Source organism: Cherax quadricarinatus, chromosome 33 (genome assembly GCF_038502225.1).
Source record: "Cherax quadricarinatus isolate ZL_2023a chromosome 33, ASM3850222v1, whole genome shotgun sequence".
Taxonomy (NCBI): domain Eukaryota; kingdom Metazoa; phylum Arthropoda; class Malacostraca; order Decapoda; family Parastacidae; genus Cherax; species Cherax quadricarinatus.
The window spans coordinates 16206559-16222726 of NC_091324.1; the positions used below are offsets into that span (position 1 = coordinate 16206559).

A 16168-nucleotide genomic window follows, 5' to 3' on the forward strand; every position below is an offset into this window, starting at 1 on the left:
CTCACCCCTCCATACACACCTGTTCACCCACTCACCCCTCCATACACACCTGTTCACCCACTCAATCCTCCATAAACACCTGTTTACCCACTCACCCCTCCATACACACCTGTTCACCCACTCATAGCTCCATACACACCTGTTCACCCGCTCACCATTCCATACACACCTGTTCACCCACTCATCCCTCCATACACACCTGTTCACCCAATCACCCCTCCATTCACACCTGTTCACCCACTCACCAATCCATACACACCTGTTCATCCACTCATCCTTCCATACACACTTGTTCACCCACTCACCACTCCATACACACCTGTTCATCCACTCACCCTTCCATACACACCTATTCACCCACTCAACCCTCCATATACACCTGTTCACCCACTCAACCCTCCATACCTGTTCACCCACTCACCCCTCCTACACACCTGTTCACCCACTCACCTCTCCTACACACCTGTTCACCCACTCAACCCTCCATACACACCTGTTCATCCACTCACCCCTCCATACACACCTGTTCACCCACTCAACCCTCCATACACACCTGTTCACCCACTGAACCTTCCATACCTGTTCACCCACTCACCCCTCCTACACACCTGTTCACCCGCTCACCCCTCCTATACACCTGTTCACCCACTCTACCCTCATACACACTTGTTCACCCACTCACCCCTCCTACACACCTGTTCACCCGCTCACCCCTCCTATACACCTGTTCACCCACTCTACCCTCCATACACACCTGTTCACCCATTCACCCCTCCTACACACCTGTTCACCCACTCAACCCTCCATACACACCTGTTCACCCACTCACCCCTCCTACACACCTGTTCACCCACTCAACCCTCCATACACACCTGTTCACCCACTCACCCCTCCATACACACCTGCTCACCCACTCACCCCTCCATACACACCCGTCCACCCACTCACCCCTCCATACACACCTATTCACCCACTCACCCCTCCATACACACCTGTTCACCCACTCATTCCTCCATACACACCTGTTCACCCACTCACCCCTCCATACACACCTGTTCACCCACTCACCCCTCCATACACACCTGTTCACCCACTCACCCCTCCATACACACCTGTTCACCCACTCACCCCTCCATACACATCTGTTCACCCACTCATCCCTCCATACACACCTGTTCACCCACTCATCCCTCCATACACACCTGTTCACCAATTCACCACTCCATACACACCTGTTCACCCACTCATCCTTCCATACACATCTGTTCACCCACTCACCATTCCATAAACACCTGTTCACCCACTCACCCTACCATACACACCTGTTCATCCACTCACCCCTCCATATACACCTGTTTACCCACTCACCCCTCTATACACACCTGTTCACCCACTCATCCCTCCATACACACCTGTTCACCCACTCATCCCTCCATACACATCTGTTCACCCACTCATCCCTCCATACACACCTGTTCATCCACTCACCCCTCCATATACACCTGTTTACCCACTCACCCCTCTATACACACCTGTTCACCCACTCATCCATCCATACACACCTGTTCACCCACTCCTCCCTCCATACACACCTGCTCATCCACTCACCCCTCCATACACACCTGTTGACCCACTCACCCCTCTACACACACCTGTTCACCCACTCATCCATCCATACACACCTGTTCACCCACTCATCCCTCCATACACACCCGTTCACCCACTCACCCCTCCATACACACCTATTCACGCACTCACCCCTCCATACACACCTGTTCACCCACTCACCCCTCCATACACACCTATTCACCCACTCACCCCCTCCATACACACCTGTTCACCCACTCACCCCTCCATACACACCTGTTCACCCGCTCACCCCTCCATACACACCTGGTCACCCACTCACCCCTCCATACACACCTGTTCACCCACTCATCCCTCCATACACACCTGTTCACCCACTCATCCCTCCATACACACCTGTTCACCAATTCACCACTCCATACACACCTGTTCATCCACTCATCCTTCCATACACATCTGTTCACCCACTCACCCCCTCCATACACACCTGTTCACCCACTCACCATTCCATACACACCTGTTCACCTACTCACCCTTCCATACACACCTGTTCATCCACTCACCCCTCCATACACACCTGTTCACCCACTCATCCCTCCATACACATCTGTTCACACACTCATCCATCCACACCTGTTCACCCACTCATCCCTCCATACACACCTGTTCACCCACTCATCCCTCCATACCTGTTCACCCACTCACCACTCCACACACATCTGTTCACCCACTCACCCTCCATACACACCTGTTCACCCACTCACCACTCCATACACACCTGTTCATCCACTCATCCTTCCATACACACCTGTTCACCCACTCACCATTCCATACACACCTGTTCACCCACTCACCCTTCCATACACACTTGTTCACCCACTCATAGCTCCATACACACCTGTTCACCCGCTCACCATTCCATACACACCTGTTCATCCACTCATCCTTCCATACACATCTGTTCACCCACTCACCCCTCCATACACACCTGTTCACCCACTCACCCCTCCATACACACCTGTTCACCCACTCACCACTCCATACACACCTGTTCATCCACTCATCCTTCCATACACACTTGTTCACCCATTCACCACTCCATACACACCTGTTCATCCACTCACCCTTCCATACACACCTGTTCACCCACTCAACCCTCCATACACACCTGTTCACCCACTCAACCCTCCAGACCTGTTCACCCACTCACCCCTCCTACACACCTGTTAACCCACTCACCTCTCCCCTACACATCTGTTCACCCACTCAACCCTCCGTACACACCTGTTCACCCACTCAACCCTCCATACACACCTGTTCATACAGACAACATTCCACTGATGAACTACCAGAAGATGAATATGTTTAAGATGGTGAAGATGAGGCTGGAAGATGAGAGACAATGATTGTTATTGACGATGACTGCTACTGATGATGATTGTTGTTCTTAAATTTTGATGTTTGTTGATGCTGATAATAACTGTTGACGATAATGAGTGTTGATGTTGATGGTTGATGACTGACGATGATACAGGTTAGGCTGGAAATGGCAAGATGGAGAGAACTGAGAGTATGAAAATCGGAAGGAAAGAGGATAAGAAGAGGATGAGGAGGGGGATGGGGAAGGAGGTGGGGAGGAGGAGCAGAGGTAACAAGGTGGAGGCTGCAGTGAGGAGGGGGGGGAGTGCCATCATCCCTACACCTGTTCCTCCCACCTGTACCGTTACTGAGTCGTGTAACCTCCTCCCCCCTCCCTCCCATCCCTCGATCTCCTCCCTCCCTGTCTGTCTCATACACCCCCTTCCCCTCTTTTCCTGTCTCTGCTATCGTTTTCCTGCCTCTCGCCGCTCCCTCTTATTCCCGACTGTCCAAGCGCAACCTCCGTCCCAACGGATTTTCAACAGTAGTAACAGGTAGTGTTAACGATTCCTGAGCAGTAACAGGTCCAATATCAACGGTTCCTGGGCAGTAATACAGTATCAATGGTTCCTCAGCAATAACAGGTACAGTATCAACTGTTCCTTAGTAACAGGTACAGTATCAACGGTTCCTCAGCAGTAATACTGTATCAACGGGTCCTCAACAGTAACAGGTACAGTATCAACGGTTCCTCAGCAGTAACAGGCACAGTATCAACGGTTCCTCAGCAGTAACAGGTACAGTATCAACGGTTCCTCAGCAGTAACAGGTACTGTATCAACGGTTCCTCAGCAGTAACGGGTCCAGTATCAACGGTTCCTCAGCAGTAACAGGTACAGTATCAACGGTTCCTCAGGAATAACCGGTCCAGTATCAACGGTTCCTCAGCAATAACAGGTCCAGTATCAACGGCGCCTCAGCAATAACAGGTCCAGTATCAACGGCGCCTCAGCAATAACAGGTACAGTATCAACGGTTCCTGAGCAGCAATACTGTATCAACGGTTCCTCATCAGTAACAGGTCCAGTATCAACGGTTCCTGGGCAGGAACAGGTACAGTATCAACGGTTCCTCAGCAGTAATACAGTATCAATGGTTCCTCAGCAATAACAAGTACAGTATCAACTGTTCCTTGGTAACAGGTACAGTATCAACGGTTCCTCAGCAGTAATACAGTATTAACGGTTCCTCAGCAATAACAGGTCCAGTATCAACGGTTCCTCAGCAATAACAGGTCCAGTATTAACGGTTCCTCAGCAATAACAGGTCCAGCATCAACGGTTCCTCAGCAATAACAGGTCCAGTATCAACGGTTCCTCAGCAATAACAGGTCCAGTATCAACGGTTCCTCAGCAATAACAGGTCCAGTATCAACGGTTCCTCAGCAATAACAGGTCCAGTATCAACGGTTCCTCAGCAATAACAGGTCCAGTATCAACGGTTCCTCAGCAATAACAGGTCCAGCATCAACGGTTCCTCAGCAGTAACAGGTCCAGCATCAACGGTTCCTCAGCAGTAACAGGTACAGTATCAACGGTTCCTGAGCAGCAGCAGGCACAGCAGGAGTAGCAGGGCCGCCACCCCCACTTCAAGCCTCGTCTCAGCCTCATCACTGTCACTTCGTCAATTTCCCAATGCTGTGCCCAACATCAACTCTTACAATAAACCTCCTTGCAAACTTTGAAATACTTTTTCTTTTATTGCAGGTTAGACTAGGAAATGTAAACTGTAAAATTTTATATTTTACAAAACATAACGAAAAAAAAACTAAACTGATGCAGAAGAAAACCGGGAAACGTTTCCCGTCTCTCGTGGTTAAAGGTTTCATCCCGAGTGTCGAGGAAGCTCCAGGTCTGACCACCACCTCTGCTTCGCAAACAACTGTGTGACACCTGTGACTGATTACCAGTCTTTCTACCCTCGCAGCCCGGCCTTCAACTAGGCGACAAGTATGTTAATAACACAATATAAGGTTCATATATTTTATTGAAGCATGTTTCGTCCACCCGGGATTTTATGAATTCGGTTAATTTATAAAGTCTCCTGATGGACGAAACGTCGTTTCCGTAAAATGTCATAAACCGCATATATCTTGCTAACATCCAGGCCTTTCTGTTGTTTGCTTCTTCAACGACGCAGTAAGTCCTTCAGGATAGTACCTCAAGGAATGTCAGGCCCATCATAGATTTGCTAGAGTTAAACCCACACCTGATCAGTCACATCCACACCTGATCAGTCACATCCACACCTGATCAGTCACATCCACACCTGATCAGTCACACCCACACCTGATCAGTCACGTGTGGAAACTCGAAAATGTCTAGGTGATTGCAACCAGAATAGTGTCAGGACAGAATACATTATGAGAAGAAACATGACTTGTAAACAAGGCTGCCCAACTTTTGAGGTATCTGTGGCCGAGTAGTCTAGAGCATCACTTAGGGAACCTTGGCAAACGCCCCTAACGTGGTTTCGAATCCTGCTGACTGCGATCTTTTCCTGTATATACCCGCCTGTTTCATGACCTTGGAGAGGAAGGAAATAGATGATTACCACATGCATTATAAAACAATAGGAAATAACAAAGTAGAGAGTGATACTGCTTGACACGCAAAAACCAGAGCCACGCGGACAATAGTGGAAGTTAAACACACACACACACACACGTCAGAGTGACGTTAGGAAGCGCATCTCTACTCTGAGGTGGGAAGTGAAAGAAGTTTATAAGGAAGATTAGATGTTATCTGCGTACACACATTCAGTAGTATGTAACAAGTCAAAGAAACTAGAAGACAACGGTGATGTGCTACGTAGCTTAAGAGGCAGGGAGCTGTGATTCTGCCACATACACACAGACAGGGGAGGGCCAGGAGCTAGTTCTACTGGACACACAGATGGGGTCAGGAACTAAAGCTCCACTGAACACAGGCTGCGTCAAGAGTTCAAGCCCTACTGGACACAGACGAGATTAGGATCTCAAGCTCTATTAAAGTAAGTGCCAGATGATATATCCACACCAACACACATGCACACACATACCCCCCCCACACACACACACAGATGACGTGAAGGTGATGAGAAGACCAGGCAGAACTACAAAGGGATCTGGACAGGCTGCAGACCTGGTCCAGCAATTGGCTCCTGGAGTTCAACCCCACCAAGTGCAAAGTCATGAAGATTGGGGAAGGGCAAAGAAGACCGCAGACGGAATACAGTCTAAGGGGCCAGAGACTACAAACCCCACTCAAGGAAAAAGATCTTGGGGTGAGTATAACACCAGGTACATCTCCTGAAGCGCACATCAACCAAATAACTGCTGCAGCATATGGGCGCCTAGCAAACCTCAGAACAGCATTCCGACATCTTAATAAGGAATCGTTCAGGACTCTGTACACCGTGTACGTTAGGCCCATATTGGAGTATGCGGCACCAGTTTGGAACCCACACCTAGCCAAGCACGTAAAGAAACTAGAAAAAGTGCAAAGGCTTGCAACAAGACTAGTCCTAGAGCTAAGAGTATGTCCTACGAGGAGAGGTTAAGGGAAATCAACCTGACGACACTGAGGACAGGAGAGATAGGGGGGACATGATAACGACATACAAAATACTGAAAGGAATTGACAAGGTGGACAAAGACAGGATGTTCCAGAGATGGGACACAGCAACAAGGGGACACAGTTGGAAGTTGAAGACACAGATGAATCACAGGGATGTTAGGAAGTATTTCTTCAGCCACAGAGTAGTCAGGAAGTGGAATAGTTTGGGAAGCGATGGTGGCCTGGTGGTTAAGGCTCTGGTGGCCTGGTGGTTAACGCTCTCGCTTCACACGGTGAGGGCCTGGGTTCGATTCCCAGCCAGAGTAGAAACATTGGACGTGTTTCTTTCCACCCGTTGTCTATGTTCCCCATCAGTAAAATGGGTACCTGGGTGTTAGTCGACTGGTGTGGGTCGCATCCTGGGACACTGACCTAAGGAGGCCTGGTCACAGACCGGGCCGCGGGGGCGTTGACCCCCGGAACTCTCTCCAGATAAACTCCAGTGGAGGCAGGATCCATACATAGCTTTAAGCAGAGGTATGATAAAGTTCACGGTTCAGGGAGAGTGACCTAGTAGCGACCAGTGAAGAGGCGGGGCCAGGAGCTTGGACTCGACCCCTGCAACCTCAATTAGGTGAGTACAACTAGTTGAGTACACACACACACACACACACACACACACATACATATGCCAAAAAATCCATTTCTTCTGAGAAACAAATTACAAACATTACAATGGTGGTATCTACATATGGTGTGGGCGGAATGATAGAGGCAGTGATGGTGCAACTGACAACTAAGGTGGAAGAGAGTGGGTGGTGGTGGTGGTGGTGGTGGTGGTGGTGGCGGTGGCGGCGGCGGTGGCGGCGGCGGTGGTAGTGGTGGTGATGATGGTAGTGGTGGTGGTGGTGATGATGGTAGTGATGGTGGTGGTGGTAATGGTGGTAGTGGTGGTAGTGATGGTGGTAGTGGTGGTAGTGGTAGTGGTGGTGGTGGTGGTGGCGGTGATGGTGGTGGCGGTGATGGTGATAGTGGTGATGGTAGTAGCGCTGATCGCGACTGTAGTACCTTGTAGCTGTGAAAATGGCCGTGATAATGAAGGCTGGGACAAAAAAAAAAAGGAGAGTACTAGGAAAGGAATGTGTAGCCCAAAGGTTAGAGGTCAACCCTGTGTGGGTGACAAAATAAAACACCGACAACACCTGTCCTGCTGCACTCCCTTCCTGCAACCCGCCCTGGGTCGTCCCAGGTGTGTTATCAAGCAGTGGGTGGGAGAATGTAAGAGATAGCCAGGCAGGTGTTGTTTATCAAGGACACCAGCGGAGAGAACACCTCCAGTTATACAAGACGTTATTTTCACGCCTTGAATATATTACATGTTAATGTATTACGTGTCGATATAAAACACAAAAGGCAATACTGTACTGGTCTTCCCTCGAGACTCGAGATATGCGGCCATGAACAAGCTGAAGCTGTATGAATATCTCTCCTTGCACCTGCTGCCTAAGTTCGCATAATAGTAAATAAATACGTAGGAGTTAGTCGACTGTTGTGATTGTACCCCAGGAAATAACTGGAAGCCCCCAAAGAATATGTCACACTGCTTGACTTTGTTTATCGTGGGTTGATAATACTCTAAGGGTAATATAAAGAATTTTGTTTTAGCAGTAGTAATTAAATTTTCAAGTATTAATAAAAGTGTATGTGTTATCATATGTGTGAATGTGTGTGTTCTTCGGTGAGAAGCTCAGCGTTGTCTGCCATACGACACACGACCCGACCCATTCACCTACGTACAACACAAAATAGGGCAACAACTAACGGAATACTAGAAAATAGTAAAGTTCATAGCGATAGTGTAGAAGGGGCGGGCATGCAGGAAGCTCTCAACTATGTGGAGGTAACCTTGATCTATTTCACAAGAAAACTATAAAGTGAAAAAAAAATATTTCTCCAAAGTTATTTCACTACTACATCTGCTGCCTCTGTATCTGACTGAAGAAGCCTACTGTGTAGGCTAAAATTTTCAACAATAAAGACACCCAACTGTTGCACATCATCAACTTGTCAATAGTCATACTATTTTCACCAGGATATACCAGTGTTGAAAGTTTGAAGCTGATGGGAAGAGACTTTCTCAAGGTAACACACTGAAGGCAAAAGAATCTTCTATAAAAAAAAAAAAAAACTGGAGAGTGCCTGTACATGCCAACAGCTGCGATGAACTTTTTCTCTGTTGCAACACACAGCCTTGAAAACTTGAAGACGAGTAGGTGAGATGTTCTCAAAACTATAAAAAATAAATTTCAGAGGAAGAAAAAAATATACAGGTAGCAGTTTCCAGGTAATTCCTTCAGGAATTCCTATAATCATAGCACTGTTTAAAATAAACTGCGATTCCCCTCAAATTTATTCAGAGTAACTTGTGTATTTCCAAAGAAGAAAGTCATTGTAACTCACGAGTCAGAGTCTGATCCAGAAATATAACTCATATTTACGATATTTTCACAAGACTATTATCAATGATTAACATCACTGCTGTTCAAGTAAACGAGGAAATGAGATAAAAATCCATTCTGTTTCCCTTTTTTCTTATAAATCTTTATTTTTTTTAATATGATATACAACGAATAGAGAATTTCAACCTCCTGTGAATGTAAATAATTGTGTAAGAAGCACTGGTTAGTCAAGCTAGTAGGTCACACTGGTGTGCCGTGTTACCATAGTGTTGTGTGTGAGGTTACACCACCAGTCCTCGGTACTCTCCACACACTGCTGTGTTCCCATTAAAGAACAAAAAGGCACAATTCCGTGGCTTGAACAACACACAAATAACCCGCACATAGGAGAGAGAAGCTTACGACGACGTTTCGGTCCGACTTGGACCACTTACAAATGGTATATCTAGTTGCACGAATCTTATTAGAGGCAGCTGGCCGAATAGTTAACGCACAGGCCTGCTAGTTTTAGGACTCATTTGCCATGGGTTCAAGTCTCACCCGTTCAGTGATTTACTTTGTTCTTAGTCGTCACCCCAACAATCACTGTCTGCACACACGCTAAGTGTTGTATTCCTAACAATCAAGAGGCAGAAACAGTGTGTGATCAGCACGTTGGCAGTCTCTGTGCTCGCCAAGCACATTCCTCTCCCTTATGAAAGTAAAACTTTCAACAAACCCAGATTAAAAGATACCTTTTTCTCATTTCCCTAATTGCTTACGCCCCGTCCTCCCCCCTTCATTCCCATCCTAATCCTCCATCAACCGTCTCTTTTATACTCTCGTTTTACCATCCACCTTCCATCTGCTGCCGTCCCACTCACCGTGTTGGGGTTACAACAGTATTCCTCATCAGCTGCCCCAGCCAACGAGTAGGTAGCAGTATTTTCTTCATTAGAGAAAGTTTCTTATCATGGCGAGGATGGCGAGTCGCTCAGGGGTTAAATAACTGCTGGCATACTGTTGTTGAATGCTGGATGATATCCTCAGTGCCGTGCTGAAGTCTACCAACTCAGGCTGACAGATTTCAAATAGCGTGCTAAAAATATCTAGCCAATATAGGACTCGCAGCAATGGGCTTAAGTTGGAAAAAATCAGATTCAGGAAGGATATAGGAAAGCACTGGTTTGGTAATAAGAGTTTTGGATGAGTGGAACAAACTCCCGAGTATCGTCATAAAAACTAAAATGTTGTGTAGTTATAAGAATAGATTAGATAAATACATGAGTGGGTGTGAGTTAGACCTGACTAGCTTGTGAACATCAAAATGGTATACAATACCGACAGGTTGTTAGGTAAGACACATATGCAACAGTTAGACAACTTTATTCCGAAACGTTTCGCCTACACAGAAGAAGAAGAAGCCTACTGTGTAGGCGAAACGTTTCGGAATAAAGTTGTCTAACTGTTGCATATGTGTCTTACCTGACTAGCTTGTGCTAATAGGTCTGATGCCGTGCGTAGGCCTGATGCAGTGTTCCTTCCTTCTTATGTGCGTTGGTGTAAGTAATGCCGGCGAAGAGACCTTAAGCCCCCTCTCCTCTGATCAAACCTCGTTGCCTCCCGCTCCTCAGGCCTTGCATGACCATGGCCGTTTTCCAACCTGCAGCAGACTCCAGGGGAGGGGATGGGTGATATAGGAATGATATGTATATGACAGGAGTGTTGCATCATTATTATTATTCACTTGAAGCACCAAACCCGTGTGGGTCACTGACCACAAGTGGTTAATGGCTCCTTCCACTATCTTCTGAGCAGCCTACCTAGCTGGTATCAACCTTGGTAACAGATACCGACGAACTGGTTTAAAAAGGCACGTGAACAAACACTAGAAAAGTTTCGGTCTTGGGACCTTGACCAACTGTGATCAAGGTCCCAGGACCGAAACGTTTTCTAATATGTCCTAGTGTTTGCTCACGCGTCTTTCTAAACCACCCTATTTAGCTGTCTTTCCCTAGCAATATTCTCCAAGTTACACTATCCTAGCAGTATTTTTCTATTTGTACTCTCCTAGCAGTGTTCTAGTTGTACTCTCCTAGCAGTATTCTCCTAGTTGTACTCTCCTAGCAGTTTTCTCCTAGTTGTACTCTCCTAGCAGTATTCTCCCAGTTGTACTCTCCTAGCAGTATTCTCCTAGTTATACTCTCCCAGCAGTATTCTCCTAGTTGTACTTTCCTATGTGTACTCTCCTAGTTGTACTTTCCTATGTGTACTCTCCTAGTTGTACTTTCCTATCTGTACTCACCTAGCTGTACTCACTTAGCTATACTCTACTACCTATACTCACCTAGCTATACTCTCCTAGCTCCTTAATGCTCTACGTACACCCGCAACTTATCCCGTGAGCAGCAGTATACCCACAGCTCATCCCGTGAGCAGTAGCACACCCACAGCTCATCCCGTGAGCAGTACACCCACAGCTCATCCCGTGAGGAGTAGTACACCCACAGCTCATCCCGTCAGCAGTAGCACACCCACAGCTCATCCCGTGAACAGTAGTACACCCACAGCTCATCCCGTCAGCAGCAGTACACCCACAGCTCATCCCGTGAGCAGTAGTACACCCACAGCTCATCCCGTTAGTAGTACACCCAAAGCTCATCCCGTGAGCAGTAATACGCCCACAGCTCATCCCGAGAGCAGTAGTACACCCACAGCTCATCCCGTGAGTAGTAGTACACCCAAAGCTCATCCCGTGAGCAGTAGTACACCCACAGCTCATCTCGTGAGCAGTAGCACACCCACAGCTCATTCCGTGAGCAGTAGCACACCCACAGCTCATCCTGTGAGCAGTAGTACACCCACAGCTCATCCCGTGAGCAGTAATACGCCCACAGCTCATCCCGTGAGCAGTAGTACACCCACAGCTCATCCCATGAGCAGTAGTACACCCACAGCTCATCCCATGAGCAGTAGTACACCCACAGCTCATCTCGTGAGCAGTAGCACACCCACAGCTCATTCCGTGAGCAGTAGCACACCCACAGCTCATCCTGTGAGCAGTAATACACCCACAGCTCATCCCGTGATCAGTAACACACCAACAGCTCATCCCGTGAGCAGTAATACACCCACAGCTCATCCTGTAAGCAGTAATACACCCACAGCTCATCCCGTGATCAGTAACACACCCACAGCTCATCCCGTGAGCAGTAATACACCCACAGCTCATCCCGTGATCAGTAACACACCCACAGCTCATCCCGTGATCAGTAACACACCCACAGCTCATCCCGTGAGCAGTAATACACCCACAGCTCATCCTGTGAGCAGTAATACACCCACAGCTCATCCCGTGATCAGTAAGACACCCACAGCTCATCCCGTGAGCAGTAATACACCCACAGCTCATCCCGTGATCAGTAACACACCCACAGCTCATCCCGTGAGCAGTAGTACACCCACAGCTCATCCCATGAGCAGTAGTACACCCACAGCTCATCCTGTGAGCAGTAGTACACCCACAGCTCATCCCATGAGCAGCAGTACACCCACAGCTCATCCCGTGAGCAGTAGTACACCCACAGCTCATCCCGTGAGCAGCAGTACACCCACAGCTCATCCCGTGAGCAGTAGTACACCCACAGCTCATCCCGTGAGCAGTAGTACACCCACAGCTCATCCCGTGAGTAGTAGTACACCCAAAGCTCATCCCGTGAGCAGTAATACGCCCACAGCTCATCCCGAGAGCAGTAGTACACCCACAGCTCATCCCGTGAGTAGTAGTACACCCACAGCTCATCCCGTGAGCAGTAGTACACCCACAGCTCATCCCGTGAGTAGTAGTACACCCAAAGCTCATCCCGTGAGCAGTAGTACACCCACAGCTCATCCCGAGAGCAGTAGTACACCCACAGCTCATCCCGTGAGCAGTAGTACACCCACAGCTCATCCCGTGAGCAGCAGTACACCCACAGCTCATCCCGAGAGCAGTAGTACACCCACAGCTCATCCCGTGAGTAGTAGTACACCCACAGCTCATCCCGTGAGCAGTAGTACACCCACAGCTCATCCCGTGAGTAGTAGTACACCCAAAGCTCATCCCGTGAGCAGTAGTACACCCACAGCTCATCCCGAGAGCAGTAGTACACCCACAGCACATCTCATGAGCAGTAGTACACCCACAGCTCATCCCGAGAGCAGTAGCACACCCACAGCTCATCCCGAGAGCAGTAGCACACCCACAGCTCATCCCGAGAGCAGTAGTACACCCACAGCTCATCTCGAGAGCAGTAGTACACCCACAGCTCATCCCGTGATCAGTAATACACCCACAGCTCATCCCGTGAGCAGCAGTACACCCACAGCTCATCCCGTGAGCAGTAGTACACCCACAGCTCATCCCGTCAGCAGCAGTACACCCACAGCTCATCCCGTGAGCAGTAGTACACCCACAGCTCATCCCGTGAGTAGTAGTACACACACAGCTCATCCCGTGATCAGTAATACACCCACAGCTCATCCCGTGAGCAGCAGTACACCCACAGCTCATCCCGTGAGCAGTAGTACACCCACAGCTCATCCCGTGAGCAGCAGTACACCCACAGCTCATCCCGTGAGCAGTAGTACACCCACAGCTCATCCCGTGAGTAGTAGTACACCCAAAGCTCATCCCGTGAGCAGTAGTACACCCACAGCTCATCCCGAGAGCAGTAGTACACCCACAGCACATCTCGTGAGCAGTAGTACACCCACAGCTCATCCCGAGAGCAGTAGTACACCCACAGCTCATCTCGTGAGCAGTAGTACACCCACAGCTCATCCCGAGAGCAGTAGTACACCCACAGCTCATCCCGAGAGCAGTAGCACACCCACAGCTCATCCCGAGAGCAGTAGTACACCCACAGCTCATCTCGAGAGCAGTAGTATACCCACAGCTCATCCCGAGAGCAGTAGTACACCCACAGCTCATCCCATGAGCAGTAGCACACCCACAGCTCATCCCGTGAGCAGCAGTACACCCACAGCTCATCCCGTGAGCAGTAGTACACCCACAGCTTATCCCGTGAGCAGTAGTACACCCACAGCTCATCCCGTGAGCAGCAGTACACCCACAGCTCATCCCGTGAGCAGTAGTACACCCACAGCTCATTCCGAGAGCAGTAGTACACCCACAGCTCATCCTGTGAGCAGTAGTACACCCACAGCTCATCCCGTGAGCAGCAGTACACCCACAGCTCATCCCGTGAGCAGTAGCACACCCACAGCTCATCCCGTGAGGAGTAGTACACCCACAGCTCATCCCGAGAGCAGTAGTACACCCACATCTCATCCCGAGAGCAGTAGCACACCCACAGCTTATCCCGTCAGCAGCAGTACACCCACAGCTCATCTCGAGAGCAGTAGTACACCCACAGCTCATCCCGAGAGCAGTAGTACACTCACAGCTCATCCCGAGAGCAGTAGTACACTCACAGCTCATCCCGAGAGCAGTAGTACACCCACAGCTTATCCCGAGAGCAGTAGTACACTCACAGCTCATCCCGAGAGCAGTAGTACACTCACAGCTCATCCCGAGAGCAGTAGTACACCCACAGCTCATCCCGAGAGCAGTAGTACACTCACAGCTCATCCCGAGAGCAGTAGTACACCCACAGCTCATCCCGAGAGCAGTAGTACACTCACAGCTCATCCCGAGAGCAGTAGTACACTCACAGCTCATCCCGAGAGCAGTAGTACACCCTCAGCTCATCGTAAAAGCAACAGCTCAAAGGGGACTATAAAAGTATAAAAAGTCGCAATGGCAGTTAAAACTTTCTGGTATTAGGTATAGGAATGCAGTTAGAAGTCTGAGTTGATCTATAATCCACTATGATAACATGAAAGTAGATACGTATGTTTATGGAGCAACTTGCAATGTGAACAGACTGACTGATGTTGTAGTAGCCAGGCTTAGGCTTGTTTACAAGTACTTCTGGTAATTTAGAAGACTAAATGCAAATTATGTGGTCAGGCATATGGTCACTGTCTTGAACACTATGTGCCTAATTGAGGAATATAGGGATAGACAGTATAATAACTTATGTGACATATCAAGATATCTTATTAATGAAAATAAGATTCCAGAAATACTAAGCAAATTTCCTAAATTTGCTTGTAACCGATAACTGAACTGTAGATATAAATCCAAATGAAGACCTGTAACCACTTTGGGGCCTAGTTAATAGGCATTTTGTGTATCCATATGCTCTTGCGCTACCGTCCACACAATGGATATGGGGTGCACAATAAACTAGCCACTTCAGAAGCAAAATCTAAATCACCATTTAGCAAATAATTTACCTAGCTGCCGTAACGTGTGACTACTGTCTCAAGGTTCCCGGTAATTATCTCACCGAGAAAGTAAGATGTCATTAGGATACAAGTGCAGCAGTTAGGTACTTTATTCCGAAACGCTTCGCCTTCACAGTAGGCTTCTTCAGTCGAGTACAGAGGAAACAGCAGAAGCAGTAGAGATGCAGAGACGATGTAATCAGTCCATCACCCTTGAAGAAGTAATGTTGAGGTGATCAGTCCCATAGTTTGGAACAATGTTCCAGACTTACACTCAACTAATAAAAATAATCTTAAAAATATAGGAACAGTAACAGTACGATATAATACTTTATTTTGGAGATGGTGTCTTCTTGGTACACTTTGTCTTTGTTGTAGTTCTTCCATCACCGATTTTCAAGTTACTGTTAACTGAAGAACAAAAAGGCACAGTACCGTGTGGCCAGTTAATGGCCCAAGTCGGAGCGAAACATCGTCATAAGTGTCTTTCTCATATGTGCGGATTATTTGTACAGTATTAACTGAACAACATAATCTTACCCTTTATAACAGACAGGTTCTCTGCTACCCTTCCTAGACTCTTCTTTCATGGCTACTACTCATTTCCATTTTAAAATGCTATTTCTGAGGGTCAGGAACTGGATTAAAGTCACTCCGCCTGTGGTGGTGTCTAGACGCCGTACTCGCTACTCCAGCCCGTGTCCACCACACACTCGCCAGGGTTAAAAATGTCAACAGTCTCCTCCTTGTAACTAATTCTTTGTAAATGCGGTACAGAAATATGCACCATGAATGCATCGCTCGTTAAAAAAAAATGTAATACCTAGCAGCTTGTGTAATGGAGACACGCCCGAG

The 16168-nt window shown here is 48.1% G+C and overlaps 1 long non-coding RNA gene across 1 annotated transcript in view; it reads left to right on the top strand.

Moving 5' to 3' along the window:
* The first annotated feature begins 4567 nt into the window (after positions 1 to 4567).
* Positions 4568 to 16168, top strand: part of LOC128694017 (uncharacterized) — a 103187-nt gene continuing 91586 nt past the window's right edge. The window contains exon 1 of the long non-coding RNA XR_008407794.2: positions 4568 to 4955. This is a non-coding gene — a long non-coding RNA (uncharacterized lncRNA). The remainder of the gene's footprint in view (positions 4956 to 16168) is intronic.